General features: G+C 50.0%; 1 protein-coding gene across 10 annotated transcripts in view; it reads left to right on the top strand.

The window, feature by feature from the left end:
* AMN1 (antagonist of mitotic exit network 1 homolog) overlaps nucleotides 1–22,044 on the top strand; it is a 716,979-nt gene that overhangs the window by 680,308 nt on the left and 14,627 nt on the right. The window lies entirely within an intron of this gene.

The raw sequence follows: 22,044 nt of genomic DNA, 5'->3' as shown, positions 1-22,044 counted from the left end.
TTCTGTCAATGCCTTTTTTGTTGTGTAGGTTTTCCTCATGTCAAAATAGATTCCAGTGGCACATTGAGCCCAGGACCCACGTCCCGTGGTCTCCATGCCACTGGAATCAAGCTATCCTGGCTGAAGAGGGGTGAAACCCCAAAACCGGTCCTAGGATGCTTGTTTCCAGTCCAGGGAGGACCTGTCTTGGCGGTTCGGGCTGGACTGTTCCCATGAGGCACAGGGTCAAGACTGAATTGCATATGGCTGTGTTCAAACTGGAACGGCATGGTGAGCAAAACAACGATGGATTTAGGCCCAGATATCTGTACTGGGGTGAGTGTATGACATTGTTCTGCATTCTGTCCATCAACTTGTTTTTGCATTGGACGTGATGGAGGAGTCTCAGCTCTCTAGGCCTTGTTCCTTGGCACCTGCGCCTGGGTCGGCTCCACACTTCCGAGCCTTCCCAGTAGCCACATCGACCTCAGCTCAAGGAATTTTATGATGCCATGTGCCTCATATTTGGGCGGCCTGAGAATGCCGGCGAGCCTTCAGGCCCTGTCGGCTCAGAAGGGGCTCCATCGGGTTCCGTGCCGGCAGTTCCGGGCCGATGACCTCCCACATAGATCCAGAGAAGGATCCAGACCAGCACCGGTTGTACCACTGCGACCTTCCCCGGCGCTGATCCCAACGCAGAGACTCCTGACGCTGCAGGCGCCAGCCCTATTCTTGTCACTGACGACCCAGAGCTGGATCGGCACCGACAGAACCCTTAGTCAAGGTCACTTCTTCAGCCCTATTCTGAAGGACTAGGAATGGAGGAAGATTGTAAAGGGTTACTAGACCTCTTATAAGACCAGCCTTATGAAATGGACTGGTATGAGTAATTGGGTGAGGGCAATGGAGTGGATACCTCTCCAGATTCTGGCCTTATTTCTCCCTCTACCGTGACTACGTAGGAGGGACCGTCATACACTATGGTGGTGCGAACGGCAACTGAGGTCCTGGACCTTCAGCTCCTTCTTTGGCAGTCAAGACAAACTTCTGATGGATACATCTGCCAGTGGATTCCTCACCTTGTGAATATCCCCTGCGCCAGCAACATTCGGAAATTTTTGTAGCAGTCCACGCCGATGGGGTCGAAGATGACGTCACAGAGACACGGCTCCGCTCGCGACTCCACTGACGTCACCGGCTCCATAAGAAGACCTCCTCGGCGTGATGACGTCAGTTCCCTTTTTTTCCGCGCCGACGACGCCAACGGATTTCGGGAATCGTTACTGGTAGCTTTACCTGTTACTTTGTGTTTATTCCGAAGTTTCTCTGTCTTTCTTCGAGAATGTCGGCAAGGAAGTCTGGTTTCAAGCCTTGCCATGAATGTGGCAAACACATGTCCATCACTGACCCGCATGACGACTGCGTTTGGTGTTTGTCATCGGACCACGATGTTGAAGGATGTTCGTGTTGCAGGAAGATGAGCTCAAAGGCTCTTAAGGAAAGAGAGGCAAAGCTCTTTATCGCCCGGATGAAGAGAAAGGAGAAAAGAGGTAGAAGAAGATCCAGGTCGAGGTCGAGGTCGGCTTCCAAGTCGACGTCGGGACATGCTTCAAAGAGCAAGAAGCATAAGAAGAAAAGGAGGCATTCGTCTCATCACAAGGCCTCGACGTCGAAGTCTAAGTCACCTGCTCGGCGTCGAAGGGAGTCAGTGTCTCCTTCTCCTGTTCCGGCTTCGCCTCCCGTTCCATCTTCTCCTGTGTTTTCTCCGGCTCCGGCTGATTCGCCGGTGCCGGCGTCCTCTCCGGCGCCGATGGCTTCTCCAGGTCCTGCAGGTCCTTCGGCTCCGTCTCCGACTCCGGCCCAGGATGAGGATGATCAGGCTCCGGGTGAGTCTGTGACGCCGCAAGTTCCACCGTTGGCGCCGGCAGGCCCGAGTCCGGTGTTACCTGACCAGTATCCGGCTTTCCCTAATCCAGGTCAGGACCCCTCGCAGTATCTTAATGCGATGTATGGGGTGTTCTCACTGGCCATGTATTCCTCTGGTGCACCTATGGGTCCGATGGGTCCGATGGCTTTTAATCTGGGAGTGCCGCAGGTTTATCCTCAAGCACCGTTTATGCCTTTCTTCCCAGCGACGCCGTCTTGGCAGATGCCGGCGCCGAAAACATCGACGCCGCTTCCCTCTTCACCGGCGCCGGCTCGACCTCGTTCGATGGGATTCGATCACGGCGCCGCCGACGCCGCAGGTGCGGATCCGTTCCAGGAGGGAGGCGCAGAGAGTGCTGGAGGAGAGGAGCTATCTTATGGATGAGGCTGAAGAGGGAGAATTGGTCGAATCCGATGAGGTGTTTGACGAGTTGAAGGAGGCAAGTGGGTTGGATTTGTCTCCGGAGTGGGAGATCACTCCTCCTTCAGATGAACCTTCTAAAGACGCGGCTCCTTATCATGCTGTAATCAGAAAGGCTGCAGAGTTGTTGGACCTTCAATTGCCATCTGTTGAGTTCAAGTCCAATATCTTGACTGAGGTGTTGCACTCTCCAACTGCGGTGTCAGAGCCGCTGTTGCCTTTTAATGAAGCAATATTGGAGCCTGTGTTGGATGTGTGGCGCAAGCCTTTTTCGGCTCCTGCGGTGTCCAAGGTGGTTGCAAGGAGATATAGGGTGGCTCCGGGGGATCCTGAGTTTTTGTCATCACACCCTTCACCTGAAAGTCTGGTCGTTCAGGCTGCTTGTTCTGGACGTTCAAAAGGTGCGTTTCCTCAGGTCCCAGGGGACAGAGAGGCCAAGAAGGTGGACCAATCAGCCAAGAAAGTCTTTTCTTCAGCCAGTATGGCATTAAAGTCTTCTAATGCGACTTGTTTATTGGGGCGCTATATCCATGCGCTTATGGATTCAGCTAAAAAGTTGGCACCGAAGCTGTCGGAGGTGGATAGGGCAGGCTTCAGTGAAGTTCTGTCGGATGCCCAGGCGGCTGCTCGCCAGGTTATACAGAGTGGCTTGGATACAGCAGACTCAGTTGCCAGGGTCATGGGGTCTTCAGTTGCCACCAGGAGGGGTGCATGGCTTAAGTCCTCCGAATTTTCTTCGGATGTCCAGTCGACCTTGTTGGACTTACCTTTTGATGGGTCTGGTCTGTTCGGGAAGAAGGCTGATGCAGCTCTCGAGCGCTTCAAAGAGAGTAAGGCTACGGCTAGGTCGTTGGGCCTTCAATCCCAGCCGAGAGGTACTTTCAAGAGGTACAGAGGTTTTGGAAGGGCGAGTTTTCGTTCTTATAGACCAGCCCAGCAGCAGCAGCAGCAGCAGCAGCAGCAGCAGCAGCAGCAAAGCTCCAAGGGATATAGAGGAAGACTTAGAGGTCGCTCACGTGGCCGTCAACTCTCCTCCTCCTCTTCCTCTTCCTCTGCCCCTCCCACCACTGCAAAACAGCCCTAGATTCGACATTCCGGATCATGCTGGTCCTGTGGGGGGCCGGCTTACCCATTTTCTACAAGATTGGGAATCGGTTACTACAGACCTTTGGGTTCTGGATCTTGTAGAAAATGGGTACGCCCTTCCCTTTCGGGAATTCCCTCCAGTTTACCCTCCTTGCCAAGGTGCTTGCTCGGAGGACCACCGTCTTCTCCTGCAGGAAGAAGTCCTGAAGTTGTTTCAGAAAGGGGCGATAGAGGTGGTTCCGCAGCAGGAGAGGGGTCAGGGATGCTACTCCCGGTATTTTCTGATCCCGAAGAAGGACGGCAGATTGCGTCCGATACTAGACCTCAGAATCCTGAACTTTTACCTGAAACAGGAGAAGTTCAAGATGCTCACCCTTGCGCAGGTTCTTCAGGCGCTGAATCAGGAGGACTGGATGGTGTCGCTCGACTTGCAGGATGCGTATTTTCACATCCCCATTCTGAAGTCGCACAGGAAGTATCTCCGGTTTACGGTAGGGTCGCAGCATTATCAGTTTGCGGTCCTCCCGTTTGGTCTTACTTCAGCACCTCGAGTCTTCACAAAGGTGATGGCAGTGGTAGCAGCCCATCTCAGAAGGTCAGGGATTTCAGTTTTCCCCTATTTGGACGACTGGCTGATCAAGGCGGAGTCGTCGGAGAAGGTGCTGTGTCATCTGCAGGATACAACTCGGCTGTTGTACAGATTGGGTTTTTCGATCAACGTGCCCAAATCTCACCTGGTGCCCTCTCAGCGCAACCTGTTCATAGGTGCGGTACTGGACACTACTGTGTGTCGAGCATTCCCTCCTCCTCAAAGGATTCTCGACATACAGGAAATGATTACTTTGTTTTTCAGCGGAGCGGTTGTTCCAGTTCTGAAGGTCCTTCGCCTGCTCGGTCTGTTCGCTTCCTGCATACTGTTGGTCAACCATGCACGCTGGCACATGAGGGCGCTCCAGTGGTGCCTCCGCAAGCAGTGGTATCAGCACAAAGGGGATCTCAGGGAGTCTGTGAGGATCTCCAGAGAAGCTGCAGCGGATCTATCTTGGTGGAGCGTGGAGGGCAATCTGTCTCAAGGAAGGCCCTTTCATCTACCTCCATCGGTGACCACAGTTATAACGGATGCATCCACCTTAGGGTGGGGTGCGCATCTGGGGGATCTGGAGATCAAGGGTCTTTGGTCTCCAGAGGAAAGGTTGCTTCACATCAACCTTCTGGAGTTACGGGCGATACGCTTGGCGCTCAAGGCCTTCCTCCCTTCCCTTCGCGGTCAGTCTGTTCAGGTTCTGACGGACAACACTACTGCGATGTGGTATATAAACAAGCAGGGAGGAGTGGGGTCTCTTTGTCTATGCAGAGAGGCCCTGCGTTTATGGTCCTGGGCTCAGGACCATCGGATTTGTCTGATGGCGAATCATCTGGCCGGGGTGCTGAACGTACGTGCGGACAGTCTCAGTCGGCAGTTCTCTGCCGACCACGAGTGGAGGCTCCATCCGGAGGTAGTTCGTCACGTCTTTCGGACGTGGGGAACTCCTCGGGTGGATCTGTTTGCCACTTTCGAGAACGCGCACTGCCTGTCATTTTGCAGTCTCCAGTATCCGATGCAGGGGGCGTTGGGAGACGCGTTTCAGTTGAGTTGGGGCTCACGACTCCTTTACGCGTTTCCTCCCATACCCTTGATTCCTCGGGTTCTGAGGAAGGTTCGCCAAGACCGGGCCCAAGTTATATTGATCGCCCCGGATTGGCCAAGAAGGGTGTGGTACACCGATCTTCTCCACCTCTCCTCGTGCCCTCCGCTCCGTCTCCCTCTGAGGGCAGACCTCCTCTCGCAGTCGGAGGAGCAGGTTCTACACCCCCACCTCCAGAGCTTACACCTTCATGCCTGGAGATTGAACGGGGCAACCTGAATTCTTTCTCTCTCCCGCCAGATGTGGTGGATGTTATTTTATCGGCCAGGCGACACTCCACCAAATCCATATACTCCTATAGGTGGTCGAAGTTCGTTCTCTGGTGTGGAGAGAGGTCGATTGATCCCTTGAAGGCTCGTTTGTCTTGCATTCTGCAGTTTGCTCTTTCTCTTGCCCAGCAAGGCTTTGCTGTGGCCACTGTAAAGGGATATTTATCGGCTTTGTCGGCTTTCCTATGCCTGCCGGATCAGCCGTCCTTGTTTAAATCACCTATTGTGCTTAGGTTTCTCAAGGGCCTTACGAATAAATTTCCTCCTACTCCCTTTATTGTACCTCAGTGGGACTTAAACCTTGTACTGACTTATCTTATGGGTTCTCCCTTCGAGCCCTTACATAAGTGTCCCTTGAGACTGTTGTCTTTTAAGACGGTTTTCCTCGTTGCAATCACCTCGGCAAGGAGAGTAAGTGAGCTTCAAGCTCTTAGTTCAAAACCCCCATTCTTGACTGTGCATGCTGAACGAATGGTTCTCCGGACCAGGGCTGCGTTTTTGCCTAAGGTGGTAACTCCCTTCCATCTGGGGCAATCCATTACCCTTCCTACCTTTTATCCTCCCCCTCACCCTTCCAAGGAAGAGGAGAGACTTCACCGCTTGGACCCTAAGAGGGCGGTGAGCTTTTACCTGGACAGGACTAAGGACTACAGGATTGATGACCAGCTTTTTGTGGGCTTTGCTGGCTGCAGAAAGGGTCGTGCGGTGCACAAGCGCACCCTTTCAAGATGGATTGTGCTATGCATCAAGATCTGCTACTCCCTAGCTGGTAAGGAGCCTCCGGAGGGTTTAAGAGCTCATTCCACTAGAGCAAAGTCTTCTACCTCTGCTTTGTCTAGGGGTGTTCCTGTGGAGGACATTTGTAGGGCAGCAACTTGGGCCTCCCTTCACACCTTTGCAAAACATTATTGTTTAGACTCTGAGGTGAGGAGGGACGGACATTTTGCCCGTTCCGTCCTTCAGGATTTTCTGGTATAGGGGGATGGACACCCTCCTCCGGGAGTGGGGACTGCTGTGGAATCTATTCACAAGGTGAGGAATCCACTGGCAGATGTATCCATCAGAAGAACAAGTTACTTACCTTCGGTAACGCTTTTTCTGGTGGATACAGTATCTGCCTGTGGATTCCTCACTGACCCACCCGCCTCCCCGTTGTCCATCCTTCTATTCCAGTGACTCTATGACGGTAATTCTATTGATGATTTCAAATGTATTTATGACTGTCAAGGACATTGGGTTATTTCTAGTGCTTTGATGTTTCTTTTCCACACTGTGTGTGTTGATATGCATATTGTGTACTGTGTATGCTGTTTATGTACATATTGCTGTCAGTCCGTCCGTGTGCCTCGAAGGCACGGAAAAAAGGGGCGGAACTGACGTCATCACGCCGAGGAGGTCTTCTTATGGAGCCGGTGACGTCAGTGGAGTCGCGAGCGGAGCCGTGTCTCTGTGACGTCATCTTCGACCCCATCGGCGTGGACTGCTACAAAAGTTTCCGAATGTTGCTGGCGCAGGGGATATTCACAAGGTGAGGAATCCACAGGCAGATACTGTATCCACCAGAAAAAGCGTTACCGAAGGTAAGTAACTTGTTCATCTTGACAGAGGTCCTGCAGCCTGGTGTCTCCTACTCAGAACCCTTGCTGCCTTAACTGTTGTCCTGCAGGGAACCTGGTCCAAATCCAGCACAGGTGCTCCTGTGAATAAGACCATCATCTGCCGCCATCGCCCTGCACCAGTTGACCCAAATGTCCTCAGCAACCACCCTACCCCCGAGAGCTTGCTGATCCAAGCCTCTACCTCCCAAGGCGCATTCCCTTCCACACCCTCAGATAGGAAATCCAAGAGACTGGATAGTTGGGTCAAGAATGTTTTTTTTCCACCAGCCTTGACTTGCGGGTGACTATCCTATGCTTATTGGGCCGTTACTCCCACACTTTGTGGTAAATGGTTGCGCAAGTGTTGCAACAGGTTCTGGAGGAGGCCCGGGCCATCCTCTCCCAAGCAGTATCAGATGGGAGAGATGCGGCAAAGTTCACCATTCGTTGTGGTCTCGACACAATCGACTCACTGGGCAGAGCCAATTCATCGACGGTGGCTGTTCGACGCCACGCCTGGTTGAGGACTTCTGGCTTTTCAGGGGATGTTCAGGCTTCCCTCATGGGCATGCCCTTTAATGGCACCTGTCTCTTCGGGGACAAAGCAGACATGGCCCTGGAGCGTATTAAGGACTCACATGCTATGGCCAAGTCCTTGCGCCTCTCAGTGGCCACACGTCCTCCATTAGCTTTTCGCCCCTTTCGTGGCTATGGAAGAGGCTTTCAGCCGTGCAGCCATACCCCAGCCACAAGACCACACAAGTTCTACAACCTCGGCGTGTGTCGCTCTGACCCCGTGGGTCGGGTGGCCAGAGGTCGGGTCAGTCCAGCCTCCTCCCTCCCCCTGCAACCTCCGCTTCCAAACCTTGCTAGTCCGGCCCTTCAAGATCATGGGCGGCCAGTTGGTGGCAATCAGCCATCATCTCCACCAGAACATCACCTCGGAGAAGTGAGTCCACCAGATAGTGCAATGGGGCTACTCCCTCCCCTTCGAGACTAACCCCCCCTCCATGACTCCAGCTTACAACCGGCTGACGGAGGATCACCTGACTTTGCTTCAGGAAGAAGTCACTACTCTCTTTGTCAAAGGAGTCTTAGAGAAGGTTCCGGTGCCAGAAGTAGGCTGTGGTTGTTATTACTGCTACTTTCTGGTCCAGAAGAAGGAAAAGGGCCTGCATCCAATCCTAGATCTGCGAGTCCTCAACTACTTCCTCAAAAACGAAAAGTTCAAGATGCTCCCAGATGGCCGTCCCATCCCAGAAGTGATGCATCTGTCAGTACAGTGTGGTCTGGATGCTCAGGTCTTGTCTGCCCTGGACCCAGGAGCCTGGATGGTAACGTTGGACTTGCAGGACTCCTATTTTCATATTCTCATCCTACCTCAATCAATCAATCACTGCATTTGTAAAGCGCGCTACATACCCGAGAGGGTCTCAAGGCGCTGGGGAGGGGGGTGGGGGGGGGGTGCTACTGGTCGAAGAGCCAGGTCTTGAGGAGTCTTCTGAAGGCCAGCAGGTCCTGGGTCTGTCGTAGGATGGTGGGGAGAGTGTTCCAGGTCTTGGCGGCGAGGTAGGAGAAGGATCTGCCGCCGCCGGTGGCTTTTCGGATGCGAGGGACTGTGGCGAGGGCGAGGTTGGCTGAGCGGAGGCTTCGGGTGGGGGTGTGGAAGCTGAGTCGGTTGTTGAGGTAGATGGGTCTGGTGTTGTGCAGTGCTTTGTGTGCGTGGATCAGGAGCTTGAAGGGGATCCTTTTGTTGATGGGGAGCCAGTGCAGGCCTCTCAGGTGGAGTGTGATGTGGCTGCGGCGGGGGACGTCGAGGATGAGTCGGGCTGAGGCGTTCTGGATGCGTTGGAGTCGTCTCAGGAGCTTGTTTGTAGTTCCTGAGTAGAGGGCGTTCCCGTAGTCGAGTCTGTTGGTGATGAGGGCCTGGGTAACGGTTTTTCTCGTGTCGAGGGGGATCCATTTGAAGATCCTGCGGAGCATACGGAGGGTGTTGAAGCAGGACGCGGAGACGGCGTTGACTTGCCTGGTCATGGAGAGAGTGGAGTCGAGGATGACCTCCAGGTTTTGTGCGTGGTCCGTGGGTTCCGGGGCTGTGCCTAGTGACGTGGGCCACCAAGAGTCGTCCCAGGCTGATGGGGTGGGTCCGAGAATGAGGACCTCTGTCTTGTCTGAGTTCAGCTTCAGTCTGCTGTCCTTCATCCAGTTGGCTACGGCCTTCATTCCTCTGTGCAAGTTAGCTTTGGCAGTGTGTGGATCTTTGGTGAGGGATATGATCAGCTGGGTGTCGTCGGCGTAGGAGATGATGTTGAGGTTGTGTTGTCGTGCGATGTGGGCGAGGGGGGCCATGTAGATATTGAACAGTGTCGGGCTGAGGGAGGATCCCTGTGGGACGCCGCAGATGATCTCGGTGGTTTTGGAGTGGAAGGGTGGGAGGCGGACGCTCTGGGTTCTGCCGGAGAGGAAGGATGTGGGCCAGGCCAGGGCCTTCTCTTGGATACCGGCGTCATGGAGGCGTGCTGATAGGGTGCGGTGGCAGACCGTGTCAAAGGCTGCTGATAGGTCCAGGAGGATGAGGGCGGCTGTTTCTCCTTTGTCCATCAGGGTCCAGATGTCGTCAGTGGCAGCGATGAGGGCGGTCTCGGTGCTGTGGTTGCTGCGAAAACCGGATTGGGAAGGGTCCAGGATGTTGTTAACTTCGAGGTAGCGGGTCAGCTGTTTGTTGACAATCTTCTCGGTCACTTTTGCCGGAAAAGGGAGCAGGGAGATGGGATGGAAGTTCTTGAGGTCCTTGGGGTCCGCCTTGGCCTTCTTCAAAAGGGCGTTGATCTCGGCGTGCTTCCAGCTTTCTGGGAAGGTTGCTGTCTCGAAGGAACAGTTGATTGTTTTCCGGAGGTGGGGCGCGATGGTTGCGCTGGCTTTGTTGAAGACGTGGTGAGGGCAGGGGTCCGATGGGGATCCGGAGTGGATGGAGTTCATGGTTTTGATGGTGTCTTCGTCGCTGACGCTGGACCAGACGGTCAGGCGACTGGTGCGAGTGTTAGTCGCAGGGGTGGTGGATTCGGTGGTGGGTGCGGGGGGGTCAGAGTTGAAGCTGTCGTGGATGTCGGTGATCTTGCGGTGGAAGAAGGTGGCCAGGGAGTCGCACAGGGCTTGAGATGGCGGGATGTCATTGGGGTTGGAGCTGGGGTTGGAGAGTTCTTTCACGATGCTGAAGAGCTCTTTGGTGTTGTGTGCGTTGTTGTCTAGGCGGTCCTTAAAGGCGGTCTTCTTGGCGGTCCTGATGAGTTGGTGGTGTCTGCGGGTGGCGCTCTTGAGGACTGTGTGGTTGTCTGGTGTTCGGTCGTGGAGCCATTTCTTCTCCAGCTTCCGACTGGTGTGCTTGGAGATCCGGAGGTCCTCGGTGAACCAGGCGGCTTTCTTGTTGGTGTGGTTGGTTGTAGAGGTCTTGAGAGGGGCGAGGGTGTTGGCGCAGTCGTTGATCCACTGTGTGAGGTTGGTCGCAGCGGTGTCTGGGTCGGTGGGTGGTCTCAGGGCAAGGGCGGTAGTCAGTTGGTCCTCGGTGACCTTGCCCCAGCAGCGGCGTGGTAACTGTTGGGTGCGGTGGTGTGTGGTGGGTTTTCTGAAGGTGAAGTGGACGCATCTGTGGTCGGTCCAGTGTGGTTCGGTGGTGTGGTTGAAGGAAACGTGGGGGCTTGCGGAGAAGATGGGGTTGAGCGTGTGTCCAGCGGCGTGAGTAGGTGTCGTTACGAGCTGTTTGAGTCCGAGGTTGGCGAGGTTGTCGATCAGGGCGGTGGAGTAGTCCGTGGAAGCGAGGGCGTGGGTGCTGATGAGGTCGGCGATGGTGTCACTGAACTGTGGGCGGGGTCCGGGAGGTCTGTAGATGAGAGTTCCTCTGAGGGTGGTGTTGGGGTCGGTGTGGAAGTGCATGTGCTCGGCAGTGGTGAGGGTGTCATCGGTGTTTGTTGAGATTTTGATGGAGTCTTTGTGGATGATGGTGATTCCTCCTCCCACTCCGTTGGTGCGGTCTCTGTGGGAGATCTTGTAGCCCTGTGGGATGGCTATGGCGATGTCTGGTTCTGAGGTGGCGTTCAGCCAGGTCTCCGTCAGGAAGGCGACGTCGGGGGCGGTGGTGTCTAGGAGGTCCCAGAGTTCGATGGCGTGCTTGCGAGCGGAGCGGGTGTTGATGAGGATGCAGCGGAGGTGGTTGGGTTCTCTGGCTGGTGGTGTGGAGGGTTGGATGCTGGAGAATCTGCAGTTCCGGCAGGTGAAAGGCCCCTGGGTGCGTTTCGGGGTGGCCCGGTAGCAGGGGTGGTCTCGTCTGGTGTTGAGAGCGTGGAGGGTGCTTGTGTCGTAGGGCAGTCTGGCGTTGCGGGGTCCAGGGGTTCTGGCGCTGGGTGCGGTCCAGGCGCAGACGGGCTTGCCTTGGGCGCACCCGCTGCGAGGCCGCTTTGCGGCCTCCATATGAGGGCAGAGGGAGGGAGGAGCAGCTGGGTGGTGGGAGCGGGGTGGCCAATGGGAGTGTAGGGGGCGGGGCCACAGGGGCTCTGCGGCGGGGGAAAAAACGGCGGGAGAGGGACAACAGAGCACAGGGGTACAGAAGGCAAAACACAGGGGCACAGAATGAAAAAACAAAGTGGCACAGAAAGCCAAGCGCAGGTGTACAGAATAAAAGAGGGAGCGAGCAGTCAGGCGGCAAAAGCGGCAACGGAGGTTCAACCCACAGGGGGCTGCGTGGCGGATGGGGGGAGCGACCTGCTTGGTGACAGGGTCAAAGGTCACATTCAGCCACGCACACTTTCAGTTCACCGTGCTCCCCTTTGGCCTCACCGTCCACCCTCTGGTGTTCACCAAAGTGATGGCGGTGGGCACAGCTCATCCGCACAGATTCGGGGTTCCCCTGTCTTGACGACTGGCTGTTAAAGGCAAACCCGCCCCAGGCGGTCGTCTCCACCTGCAGACTACGGTATACCTCCTGCATTTCCTGGGGTTCACTATCAACGTACTGAAGTCACATCTGACTCCCTCTCAGACTCCCTTTCATCAGAGCTGTTCTCGACACAGTGCGGTTTCAGGCCTATCCTCCCTAGTGGCGACACCAGGATATCAGGCTATGATACTGATGTTTCAGCCTCTAACCTGGATTTCGTAGAGAATGACTCTGAGGCTGCTGAGCCTCATGTCCTTTCTGCATCCTGCTAGTGACTCACACCAGATGGCATATGCAGGCTCTACTGTGGGAGTTGAAGTTCCAATGGGCGCTGCATCCGAGGAATCTCTCCAACATAGTCCAGAACTCAGAGAGAACTGCACAGGACCTGCAGTGGTGGCTAAACGACTGTGAATAGGTCAGAGGCAGATCCCTTTCCCTTCCCCAACCAGACCACACTTTAGTGATAGATGCATAACTTCTGGGATGGACGGCCATCTGGGAAAGGTGGAGATCAGAGGACTCTAGTTTCCGGTGGAACCTGGACTCCACATCAACTTACTCCGAGCGATTCGTTTGGCATTGAGAGGCTTTTTTCCTTCTATCAAGGGAAAGCTTGTTCAAGTGTTCACTGACAACACCACTGCCATTGGGTACTGCAACAAACAGAGTGGGGCGGGGTCGTGGACCCTTTGTGAGGAGGACCTGCGCCTCTGGACATGGCTGGAACAGCAGGCTATATTCCTGGTGGTTCAACACCTGGCAGGTTCTGTGAATGACAGGACGGATAAACTCAGCAGTTGATGCCTGGCGGTTCACAAATGGTATCTCCATCCGGAGGTGGCGCTAGGCCTCTTTCAACAGTGGGGAGAGCCTTGGTTAGAAATGTTAGTCTCCGCTGAAAACGTGCAATGTCAGCAGTCTTGCATGTTAGAGTTTTCAAGGCGGTTCTTGCTCGAAGACGCTTTTCGCCTTGAGTGGCGCTCAGGCCTCCTTTACGCCTTTCCACCAATACCACTCCGGTCCAGAATGCTCAAGAAGATCAGGAGCAAACGGGCCCAAGTCATTCTTGTGGCTCCGGACTGTGCACGGAGAGTCTGGTACCACTAGCTTCTTCAACTGGGCATCGATACTCCGATCAGGCTGCCCCTTCGGGAGGATCTTCTGTCGCAGCTGCAGGGGAGGGTCCTCCACCCGAATCTGTCAACTCTACTCCACCTTGCATGGAAATAGAGCGGCGGCAGTTGCTAGTATTCGACCTTCCTCCGAAGTCTGTAATGTTATTTTGACAACAAGGCATCCCTCTACCAAGACCGTGTACGCCTGTCGGTAGCATACATTTGTAAAATATTGTACAGAGCTAAGGCTGCTACCATTGCATGGCAATGTGGAGTTCCAGTCCTCAACAGTTTTAGGGCAGCAACATACCTGCATATGTTTACCAAGAACCACTAGACGGTCAAGGCCACGGGAATGGCCTTTTTGGCTACTCTGTCCTGCAGGACTTCCTGGTCTAAACTTGTCCACAGTCCCTCCTCTGGGGATGGTATTGCTTGGGTGTCTATTCAAAGGTAAGGAATCTGCAGCTAGATGTCTCTATCAGACGGACAAGTTACTTATCATTGACTTGGCCTTGCAAGCCTTCCTACCATCCATCAAAGAGAGGATGGTTTGTGTTCACAGACAAGACCACTGCCATGTGATACGCAACAGGGCGGATGGGGTCATGGACCCTGTGCCAAGAGGCTCCAGATGTGACTAGAACGCCAGGTTATTTTCCTGGTCGTGCTACACCTGACAGGCTCTGTGTACTCCAGAGCAGCGAACTCAGCCATCGATGTCTTGCGGATCACGGATGACCGTTACAGTTGGAGGTGTCGCAAGGTCTCTTCCGCAAATGCGGGGAACCTTGGCTGATCCATTCGCCACAGCTGAGAACCTGTACTGTCAGCACTTCTACACAACGGGAGTTCCAAAAACAGCTCTCGATAAGAGATACATTTCGCCTATAGTGGAACTCAGGACTCCAGTACACACAAGAATACTGCTTAAGATTTTCTGGATCCACTCTGACACCTAGAGGAATATTCAAAAGGAGCGAAATCTGCAGTTTAGTCTCTACCAGAAAAAAGGTAAGTAACTTGTTTGTCAGGAGCATGCAGTAAAGTTTCAAGTTCAAATATTGTGCTCTTAAAACCAAACCATCTAAAACTCACGAGACTCTGGAAGTCTTTTTGAAAAGAACCAGATTTTACTGCCTTTTTTTCTGCAAGTATAAAAAGATCACCTAAGCTGCTCCACGTGCTTCTCAAAAGGAATTCTGGTTAAGTTGTATGCGTTTGCAGCTGCGTATTTATCAAAGGAGAGTCAAGAAAGCAAAGGAATCTCATTGGTCAATGTTTTCTTTCGTTTTTTAATGAACTATCTATATTAAGATTTCCAGAAGGGGCACAGCAAAGGGAATAACAATGAATAGGACTTTCAAGATGGCCGATACAACCTGATAACTAGAGAGCATGTTTTAGTGGTTTGGCAATCAGAGGCGAGGTTACAACTATGAATAACACATTGTAACAGAACCAAATTTCTATCTCGAATTTAGCCCAGAAACGCCATCCAAGGCCTCCAAATCTTCTGATGTCGCTGATGGCATTCACAGGCTTTATGGATTGTGGCCTCCAATGTCCTGCATTAATCCATCCCAGACATCCATCTTTTGAGTCCTGCAGCCTTGGCCGCTCAGCTGTTTTTGGCATTATCCCTCTTAGTCAGGACCAGGTCCAAATGGAGGAAAACTTGTATGTATCTGTTGATATCAAGAACCCTGAGGATGTTCAGCAGTGCCAGGGGATACGGATATTGAGGTTGGAACAGACAACTGTTTTGGCCACCCCATCACAGAATGTTAGTACCACATTGCAGCCCCAGGACTATATGGTAGAAGTCACCCTCCACTACTTGGCACAGTAAATACATTGGAGAGGAGTTATATGCTATATTTGTCATAGCAACATATACAGTATATCCGGTATATGTAATGAAATTAAAATGCTCACAATTTGGATAATATCGCCACCTCCTGGGAGGCCATATGAACTGTATGCAGAGTCTTCCTCATCCAGGGTCGTCACATCGTTCTCCCAGGAAGCTCTCAAACTTATAAAAGTATCAGGTGTAGTAATGATTAAGGTTTTGTAGACTAGAGATTTTTTGTCAGTTAATATTGCCATAGTGATCTGAGTGCATGCAACTGCATGCATTTGTAACTGATAACAACCCCCAGGGTTTAGGACCCAATGTGTCTCAACCCTCAAGCCCATTCGGGGCATCAGGGGGTAGACATAAGCCAGACTATAGTGCAGTCTACTTTGTCAGTTTATTCTGCCATCCACTCGCTGCTAGGGAGACCCTCTGGGTCCTAGGCACTGCCAAATTGGCAGGAGGGAAGGGAAGACGGAGCATCCACGGAGCCCTTCCATAATTAAAGTGGAGTGGTGAGTGCACACATTTTGCTTCTGTAAGCCAGGTCAAAGTGAGACCTAAAGACCCAGTCATTAACGATCACAAATTGGCCTGTGCAGTAATAAGAAAAAAACATTAGCCAGTTACAACTCTCCATCAAACATTGATTTGTTGCATTTGGTAACTGGAACTTTCCGAATTCCATTGTCTCAGATGAACAGCCTTCAATGTATCTATCAGTGGTGCAATTTGGCCTGCCAAGCTGTGAGACTCCTTTCCGACTATGAACTGACTATGAACATTCACAAGTATCAGAAAGCCCCTGATGCAATCGTGAGAACGGAGCGTTAGGTCTGTAATCTGTTCTATGACGTGATCCCTCCTTTGCATCAAAAAATACTTCTTTTCGCCTAGTTGGTCCAGAGTCCTTGGATATCATCATAGCATCTGCTATCGTGAGATTTGTCTGTATGTTGATATATAACTCACACAACGAGAAGCACACATAATAAATTAAACTACACATAAACTAGGGGGAGTCCCTGAAAAGGGGGGAAAAAACAAAAGACAGGCCAACTTAGTTCCTGGCCACAAGTATCAAAACTAATCAACATCCCTCAATTCAATTAGGGAAACCCCAATGGGGTTTTAGGGCTCGCGCCCTGTGTTGCACAGCGTAGCAGTGCTCACGCAGGCGAGAGTCCTTATGTCCGGGGTTCCGAAATGGACCCTGGAATTGTACACGCTCTTGCGTGTTTTTAGTGTTGTCTTCTTTTATTGGGCTTTGAGTGTGTGCGTTTTTTTAACAGAGCAAGCAATAGGCCAAAGGCGGGCGCATTGCTCCGCCCACGGCCTATTGGTGTCTGTTACGCGCACCAAAGCCCATGTGGTTTCAATTATCGTGCCCAGACACGGGCATGATAATTGAAACCATACGGCTGGCTGTGACGCGCGCGCACCACTCGCCGGCGTGTTTTCTTTTTTTACAATAGCGATCGCTTTCACGATCACTTTCAGTGCTGCTTGTTTGCCTTACCAAGGATTTCAGAATGAACCCATGCTTCATTGAGGAGGCAGGTGTGTGTCTGTGTCTTCTCCATGGTTCCCTTAGAGTGACCGCCACATGGGTTTAAAGCCTACTTACTTGTCTCCCCGTCATCAGCAATTCAGAGGGAAGGCGCACAAGAAGCACAAAAAGTGGCTAATGCTGCATCTAGAAGTCCTGAAAACGCAAACCATCTTCTTTTAGCACCATTTCATGATTGCTAAGTTACTCCCATTTCTGCCATTGTTTGCCTCGCTGTTAGCCCTTACCTGAAGCCACCACCTCTGTGCTTGCAAGCCGTGGCACAAATGTAATCAGAAGCATCTGGGATGCTATGCTGAATTCTTGAATCCACATGTGGCGTTGCTTCCAGTTTGGGTGAAAGGGGAGTGGGAGGCACTGCATCAGCAAAGATAAATACTTGGGGGTGTAAAAGAGGTGGCACACTGGCAACCGAAATGATGGATGTTTTTTAAACTGAGCATGCTACCAAAAGGAGGCTAAAAAATCAATGCATTAAGCGGAAGAAAAGGCCGGCAAATGAACGAGGAATTATTTAAGAGACCATAATGAATTATTGTTAATAAATGGATTGGATTGTGATGTGACATTGTTTACTCTGTACTCGTGTTGGTTTTATTATAACTTGCAAAGAGGCTCTTAAAGACCATGATCTGTAGGAAATTTTTCTTGGAAGAGAAATTCCTAATTTATAGGTTCTAATACATGATTGGTTGGAGAGTGAGTGATAATTTAAGAAAATATTTTCTGAGAACTTTCTATGGCTAGTGGTGACACAACAACTGTTATCCTCTAAGTGCGTTATGATACCACTGCACGCTTGAGAGGTGCCTGTTTGTTAGTACCTCTGGATTGCTCTGTAGCATTTTGATACTATTGATCATGGGATCAGATCTGAACAGATTTAGGTAATGCAGTGTGGTGATGGGCCAACTAAGATCTCTCACTCTTTAAAGGCAGTGCTACATACCCCAGCCAGTCTGATTGCCCGAGCTAGGAAGTATGGTTCTATTTGACTTCTACTCTAGCTCCGGATTCACTACTATTTGAAGCAAGGTTAAAGTTTAAAATGGTTAGTCGGGCACGTAATGTGGTTTGTCTGAAAACTCCAGCATGGTCAACAGATAAGGTAAAAATTTCAACAGGAGGTGGAGCACAAGTAGTGGTTGTTTTTCAGGACTGGAGATTTCGATGTGTGATTTGTGTTTTTGCCAATAGACGTATTCCCTGATCATTTCCCCAGCCAAAATGGAAACCACTTATCTTCTGTTTTATTTTGTTGTTGTAGGTTTCAAATTGTGGAGGGTCTAGCAACATTTTATATATATATATATATATTCACTTAAAAAACCATAGGTTTCACACATGTTATAGTTAGTTGGACATTTCTCTCGTAAAAAAACAATGAAATTCCCCCGTTATAGTTAGTTCAGATAACTATAACTCGCGCACCCGCAATACACTGCTCATGACGTCACATATTACATCACTCATGACATGGTCAGTGGCATCACTCATGACATCACTGATGACATCATCCTTGTGATAGAGTGGCGGTCGCGCGAGTTATAGTTATCTGAACTAACTATAACGGGGGAATTTCAATGGTTTTTTACGAGTGTAATGTCCAGCTAACTATAACGTGTGAAACCTATGGTTTTTTAAGTGAATTTGCAAGGTTTTTTAAATGCTAATTCCTAACTATAACGTGTGTGAAACCTATGGTTTTTTAAGTGAATTTGTAAGGTTTTTTAAATGCTAAGTTATGTATGTATTATTATATTTTTTATATATTTATTTTACAATAAACTACCTATGTATATAGTTATAGATTGACTGTAACCTGTAATATGGAATGGCTTGTTTAAATATATATATATTATTAAGGTTTTTCACCGTGCGCGCACGGTGCGCGCACCGTGCGATTCTTTTGAAAAAAAAATAAAATGTTTTTTTCATCCTTCGGGGTCCTTCAGGGACCCCCTGACAAAGTCTAGGGGGTCCGGAACTCTCTACCCTGCCCCCTTTTCACGTTCTCCGCCTTTCTTTTTCACTATCACACAACCAAAACACAGAAAATGGCGGCCGACACTTCCTGATTTCGACTGATTCGAACGTTGACTGACATGTAACCACCAATCAGAATTACGCTCGCGCACATTAGGGTGCGCGCACCGTGCGCCCCTATAGATATTTATGTGCTTCTAACTGCAATTTTCTCAGGAACTACTGAACAGATTGACACCATATATGCAAAAGGCACATGCCTGACCTGAGGACTACCTCTCTGCCAAATTTCAAGTAATTCTGTTCAGCCGTTCTGGCTGTACCTTCGACTAAAGGTCCTATGGGAAAATGCATGGGGAAAACGCATTTTGGGACCCCCCTTTTTTCTCAGCCCCCGCTTGACGAATCACCCCGGGACTTTCAGGGTAGGAGCTGAGCGGAGCGCCCCATTAGTTTTGAAAATTTCGCAAGGATTCGTCAACCGGCGCCAAAGTTATTCAAAATAGAATTTTCAGATTTTCTATGGAAACACGGTCCTAACTATAACTATCTACTGGCGACCGCCAGTAGATAATATATATATATTGTAATAAATTTGAATAACAAACAGGTGAGCCATTCTATGCCTCTGTGTAAAGCCCATGACTAAGAGGCGCTGGCCTCGAAACGCGTCGGGCATGGTTATAATTTATGGACTGAGGATATGCGTGCTGCATCGAGGCAATCACTGTGAGAACATTGTCGAGTGCCTTCCTGAGCGCAAGGGCGTTTGGTTGAACATAAATATACGCGGCTGCCCGAGCCGCGGCAACAGGAGGTGCACCATTTTACAATTGGGTGAAAGGCTGTGGAGGACAATGATTCCTTTCCATGAGGCACAATGTTCTGCTGCAAAAGGAAGCGCGCAATACCAGAAGTCCTTACCTACTAAAGGATATTAAAAGCTGTTAATTCACACAGAGGCATGGAGCCTACTAAAGGATGGACACTGTTCTTACCTGTTGGACTGCATTAACCAGCATGCAACGTGCTGTTTACTGTAAACCACGCCCACTAAAGGCGGTTGTAATAAATTTGAATAACAAACAGGTGAGCCATTCTATGCCTCTGTGTAAAGCCCATGACTAAGAGGCGCTGGCCTCGAAACGCGTCTGGCATGGTTATAATTTATGGACTGAGGAAATGCGTGCTGCAGCGAGGCAATCACTGTGAGAGCATTGTCGAGTGCCTTCCTGAGCGCAAGGGCGTTTGGTTAAACATATATATATATATATATATATATATATATATATATATATATATATATATATATATATATATATATATATATATATCAAAGAAATACCCTTTCAGGCATAGAGTGACGAATAAAATATGCAAAAAAGAAGCAGAGAACTCTGGGTAGTTCTCAAGTTTAGGTGGAAAGCAGCTCCTGTATGGAACACTCTCAACACCAGCGACACTCTAGATCTGCTCACCTCAAATGTCTGTTTTTCTATCAAAATCTTTAAGCACAGGATTAGCACAGTGCCATCCACGCCGAGATAGAAAAGGACAAAGTCTTTTGCCTTTTGTACAGCAAAGTCTTTATGCATAGGACTAGCAGAGTGCTGTCCTTGCCGAGCTGTAAAATGACAAAAGCCAATTACCACTCCAGGCACAGTATTACAGCTTTGAATTGACAAAATACCAATCAAGCCAACCTGAAATGAGTAAAAGCAACCCCTGATACAGTGTTTCGCTCTAATTAGAGCTCTTCAGAGAGGTATAGCTTTGTCCAGACACAAGGGAGCACCCAGTATAATTCAAAGAAATACCCTTTCAGGCATAGAGTGACGAATAAAATATGCAAAAAAGAAGCAGAGAACTCTGGGTAGTTCTCAAGTTTAGGTGGAAAGCAGCTCCTGTATGGAACACTCTCAACACCAGTGACACTCTAGATCTGCTCACCTTAAATGTCTGTTTTTCTATCAAAATCTAGTCCTATGCATAAAGACTTTGCTGTACAAAAGGCAAAAGACTTTGTCCTTTTCTATCTCGGCGTGGATGGCACTGTGCTAATCCTGTGCTTAAAGATTTTGATAGAAAAACAGACATTTGAGGTGAGCAGATCTAGAGTGTCGCTGGTGTTGAGAGTGTTCCATACAGGAGCTGCTTTCCACCTAAACTTGAGAACTACCCAGAGTTCTCTGCTTCTTTTTTGCATATATATATATATATATATACATCTCTCGTTGGTATTCGTTTTTAGGCAACTTTTTTTTTGTGTTCCCTTTATTATTTGATTCTACAGCACAACAATGGCTTTATAGTGATGTTCTGCTCTAAGCCGCACAGCAGATGTAGTTGTTGCAAACAGTAGCTGAATGATCAACAACTTGATCCCACCTGAGTCAGCAAGAATAAATATGGAGACCAAATAGGATCTCTGTCGAGCAAAACAGGCAAAGAAAATCGACTTGTGGGTGATACTGAAGGTCCGTTTGTAGATCACATTCTATACTCGTTTCTACGTAACTATAATGTAAACACACATTCTGGCAAGTATATGCATAGTGAAGTCATGGCATTGCCAAAAAAAACTGGTTATGTTAGTTTGTAGATTATTACCTTCCCACAGCGGTTGCATGTTTTTATAAATAGCTTATTCGGTGACTCAGCAAAAATGCTTATGCACCCTGGATTACCCAGAATATGAATTGGACATTGTCCAAGTGGCTCCTGTCTGGCAACTGTTTACAAACTATTAGGTTAACTAAGTAGGTTGAGTACCTGCCGGAGAAACTCCGTGTTGTGCCAGCGCCAGAATGGAATCCCGGCAAGGTCAGCTTTGCTTTTCTTGTGAGTACTGAGACCTAGATCTATAAAGCGCATTAACTACTCCTAAAGCCTTTTCCCACATTGGCATTCTGGAGAACCTTTCATAAGAAGGCCTAGTTTAACAAATCAAATACATTAGCAATGTCTAGGGCATTTATCACTAATAGTATCTTGCAGGCCGCTGGAAGGTCAGTTGGGCCTAAATGAATAGGGGTTGCTAATGCAGGCGTCATTCTGAACCTCGAACAGTGTTGCCCACTCTTTTATGTGCAACACAGAAGAACCTGGAGTTTCTAGTATTCTAATCCCCTGCACTTAGGCAATCATCTGGGAAGCTATTTTGGTAGTGGTCAAAGAACCTGAATGTCTACGGGGAGCCCTTTCAGCCATTAAAGAAAACAAGACGTTTTTGGCAGGTCTCCTGTCCACAAATGCAGCCAGTTGAGCAGCATTGTCCACCCTCTGTAGGGGGCACCCTGAATTAAGTGTCACAGGGATTGAATGTAACGAAACAACATTGTAGTGCTATGGAGCAAAATGGTCCTGTTGGCCCACCACATTCACTAGAGCAGAACAAACAAGCATTTGCAATGCAATAGGTCTCGCATTATTAAAGTTTGAGCTATTGGTGTTGCATTACTTAGCAATGCCAATAGCTCAAACTTTAATAATGCGAGACCTGTCGCATTGCAAATGCTTGTTAAGATTGTCCTCACCCACTAGATAGTGGCATGCTTCATCATAGGGCTGCTGGCACGCTTCATCATAGGGCTGCTGGCACACCCTGGCGCAATC

This window comes from Triturus cristatus, chromosome 4_1 (assembly GCF_964204655.1).
Source record: "Triturus cristatus chromosome 4_1, aTriCri1.1, whole genome shotgun sequence".
NCBI classification, from domain to species: Eukaryota; Metazoa; Chordata; class Amphibia; order Caudata; family Salamandridae; genus Triturus; species Triturus cristatus.
The sequence above is the reverse complement of the archived record's forward strand: the minus strand, read 5'-3'. Positions and strand labels throughout refer to the sequence as shown.